The sequence below is a fragment of the Mesoplodon mirus genome (assembly GCF_964341445.2).
Source record: "Mesoplodon mirus genome assembly, chromosome: 5".
NCBI lineage: Eukaryota > Metazoa > Chordata > Mammalia > Artiodactyla > Ziphiidae > Mesoplodon > Mesoplodon mirus.
Genome location: NC_138980.1, coordinates 149,905,940 through 149,910,185, shown reverse-complemented (window position 1 = coordinate 149,910,185; position 4,246 = coordinate 149,905,940). Strand labels below are relative to the sequence as shown.

The 4,246-nt window shown below is 40.2% G+C and overlaps 1 pseudogene across 1 annotated transcript; it reads left to right on the top strand.

Moving 5' to 3' along the window:
- The first annotated feature begins 241 nt into the window (after positions 1-241).
- On the top strand, positions 242-2,797 carry LOC309805493 (elongation factor 1-alpha 1-like; annotated as a pseudogene). The gene has a single exon. The product of its transcript is annotated as an elongation factor 1-alpha 1-like (transcript).
- Positions 2,798-4,246: the final 1,449 nt, after the last annotated feature.

The following is a 4,246-nucleotide window of genomic DNA, read 5'->3' as shown; positions in this document are numbered from 1 at the left end:
CCACTTTCACCAATGGACAGATCATCAAAATGAAAATAAATAATGAAACACAAGCTTTACATGATACATTTAAAAAGATGGACTTAATTGATATTTATAGGACATTCCATCCAAAAACAGAATACACATTTTTCTCAAGTGCTCATGGAACATTCTCCAGGATAGATCATATCTTGGGTCACAAATCAAGCCTTGGTAAATTTAAGAAAATTGAAACTGTATCAAGTATCTTTTCCAACCATGACACTATGAGACTAGGTATAAATTACAGGAAAAGATCTTTTAAAAAAAACACATGGGGCTTCCCTGGTGGCGCAGTGGTTGAGAGTCCACCTGCCGATGCAGGGGATGCGGGTTCGTGCGCTGGTCCGGGAAGATCCCTCATGCCGCGCAGAGCAGCTAGACCTATAAGCCATGGCTGCTGAGCCTGCATGTCTGGAGCCTGTGCTCCACAACGGGAGAGGCCACAACAGTGAGAGGCCCACGTACCACAAAAAAAAAAGAAAAAAAGAAAAAAACACACATGGAGGCTAAACAATGCACTACTTAATAACGAAGTGATCACTGAAGAAATCAAAGAAGAAATAAAAAAATACCTAGAAACAAATGACAATGGAGACACGATGACCCAAAACCTATGGGATGCAGCAAAAGCAGTTCTAAGAGGTAAGTTTATAGCAATACAATCCTACCTTAAGAAACAGGAAACATCTCGAATAAACAACCTAACCTTGCACCTAAAGCAATTAGAGAAAAAAGAACAACAACAAAAAAAAACCAAAGTTAGCAGAAGGAAAGAAGTCATAAAGATCAGATCAGAAATCAATGAAAAAGAAATGAAAGAAATGACAGCAAAGATAAATAAAACTAAAAGCTGGTTCTTTGAGAAGATAAACAAAATTGATAAACCATTAGCCAGACTCATCAAGAAAAAAAGGGAGGCTTTTTCACAATGGGTTTTCTGCCAGGATACAGATGTCGTGAAAACCACCGCTAAATCTAAGCAAAAATGGGAAAGGAGAAGACCCACATCAACATTGTTGTCATCGGACATGTAGATTCGGGGAAGTCCATCACTACTGGCCATCTGATCTACAAATGTGGTGGGATAGAGAAGAGAACCATTGAAAAGTTCGAGAAGGAGGCTGCCGAGATGGGGAAGGGCTCCTTCAAGTATGCCTGGGTCTTGGACAAACTGAAAGCTAAATGCAAGCGTGGTATCACCATTGATATCTCCCTATGGAAATTCGAGACCAGCAAGTACTATGTGACCATCACTGATGCCCCAGGACACAAAGACTTCATCAAAAACATGACTACAGGCACATCCCAGGCTGACTGTGCTGTCCTGATTGTTGCTGCTGGTGTTGGTGAATTTGAAGCAAGTATTTCCAAGAATGGACAGACCAGTGAGTATGCCCTTCTGGCCTACACTCTGGGTGTGAAACAACTAATTGTTGGAGTTAACAAAATGGATTCCACCGAGCCACCCTACAGCCAGAAAAGATACGAGGAAATTGTAAAGGAAGTCAGCACCTACATTAAGAAAATTGGCTACAACCCCAACACAGTAGCATTTGTGCCAATTTCTGGCTGGAATGGTCACAACATGCTGGAGCCAAGTGCTAACATGCCATGGTTCAAGGGATGAAAAGTCACCTGTAAAGATGGCAATGCCAGTGGAACCACACTGCTTGAAGCTCTGGATTGCATCCTGCCACCAACTCACCCAACTGACAAGCCCTTGCGTTTGCCCCTCCAGGACGTCTACAAAATTGGTGGTATTGGTACTGTCCCTGTGGGTCGAGTGGAGAATGGTGTTCTCAAACCTGGCATGGTGGTCACCTTTGCTCCAGTCAATGTGACAACTGAAGTGAAGTCTGTTGAAATGCACCATGAAACTTTGAGTGAAGCCCTTCCTGGGGACAGTGTGGGCTTCAATGTCAAGAACGTGTCTGTCAAAGATGTTCGTCGTGGCAATGTGGCTGGTGACAGCGAACATGACTCCCCGATGGAAGCAGCTGGGTTCACAGCTCAGGTGATTATCTTGAACCATCCAGGCCAAATCAGTGCCGGCTATGCACCCGTGCTGGATTGTCACACAGCTCACATTGTCTGCAAGTTTTCTAAGCTGAAGGAGAAGATTGATCGTCGTTCTGGGAAAAAGCTGGAAGATGGCCCCAAATTCTTGAAATCTGGTGATGCTGCCATCGTTGATATGGTTCCTGGCAAACCCATGTGTGTTGAGAGCTTCTCTGACTATCCTCCTCTGGGCCACTTTGCTGCTCGTGACATGAGGCAGACGGTTGCTCTGGGTGTCATCAAAGCAGTGGACAAGAAGGAAGCTGGAGTTGGCAAGGTCACCAAGTCTGCCCAGAAAGCTCAGAAGGCTAAATGAATATTAACCCCAATACCTGTCACCCCAGTCTTAATCAGTGGTGAAAGAACAGTCTCAGAACTGTTTGTCTCAATTGGCCATTTACGTTTAATAGCAAAAGACTGGTTAATGATAACAATGCATCATAAAACCTTCAGAAAGAAAGGAGAATGTGTTGTGGACCATTTGTTTTGTGTGTGGCAGTTTTAAGTTACTAGTTTTAAAATCAGTACTTTTTAATGGAAACAACTTGACCAAAAATCTGTCACAGAATTTGAACCCAATAAAAAAGTTTAATGAGAAAAAAAAAGAAAAAAAGGGAGAAGACTCAAATCAATAGAATTAGAAATGAAAAAGGAGAAGTAACAACTGACACTGCAGAAATACAAAAGATCATGAGAGATTACTACAAGCAACTCTATGCCAATAAAATGGACAATGTGGAAGAAATGGACAAATACTTAGACATGCACAACCTGCCAAGGTTGAATCAGGAAAAAATAGAAAATATGAACAAACCAATCACAAGCACTGAAATTGAAACTGTGATTAAAATTTTTCCAGCAAACAAAAGCCCAGGACCAGATGGCTTCACAGGCGAATTCTTTCAAACATTTAGAGAAGAGCTAACACCTATCCTTCTCAAACTCTTCCAAAATATACCAGAGGGAGGAACACACCCAAACTCATTCTACAAGGCCAACATCACCCTGATACCAAAACCAGACAAGGATGTCACAAAGAAAGAAAACCACAGGCCAATATCACTGATGAACATAGATACAAAAATGCTCAACAAAATACCAGCAAACAGAATCCAACAGCACATTAAAAGGATCATACACCATGATCAAGTGGGGTTTATTCCAGGAATGCAAGGATTCTTCAATATACGCAAATCAATCAATGTGATACACCATATTAACAAATTGAAGGAAAGAAACCATATGATCATCTCAATAGATGCAGAGAAAGCTTTTGACAAAATTCAACACCCATTTTGATAAAAACCCTGTAGAAAGTAGGCATAGAGGGAATTTTCCTCAACATAATAAAGACCATATATGACAAACCCACAGCCAACATCGTCCTCAGTGGTGAAAAACTGAAAGCATTTCCACTAAGATCAGGAACAAGACAAGGTTGCCCACTCTCACCACTTTTATTCAACATAGTTTTAGAAGTTTTAGCCACAGCAATCAGATAAGAAAAGGAAATAAAAGGAATCCAAATTGGAAAAGAAGAAGTAAAACTGTCACTCTTTGCAGATGACATGATATTATACATATAGAATCCTAAAGATACTACCAGAAAACTACTAGAGCTAATCAATGAATTTGGTAAAGTAGCAGGATACAAAATTAATGCACAGAAATCTCTGGCATTCCTATACACTAATGATGAAAAATCTGAAAGTGAAATCAAGAAAACACTCCCATTTACCATTGCAACAAAAAGAATAAAATATCTAGGAATAAACCTACCTAAGGAGACAAAAGACCTGTATGCAGAAAATTATAAGACACTGATGAAAGAAATTAAAGATGATACAAATAGATGGAGAGAAATACCATGTTCTTGGATTATAAGAATCAACCTTGTGAAAAATGACTCTACTACCCAAAGCAATCTACAAATTCAATGCAATCCCTATCAAACTACCACTGGCATTTTTCACAGGACTAGAACAAAAAATTTCACAGTTTGTATGGAAACACAAAAGATGCCCAATAGTGAAAACAACCTTGAGAACGAAAAACGGAGCTGGAGGAATCAGGCTCCCTGACTTTAGACTATACTACAAACATACACTAATCAAGAGAGTATGGTACTGGCACAAAAACAGAAATATAGATCAATGGAAAAGGA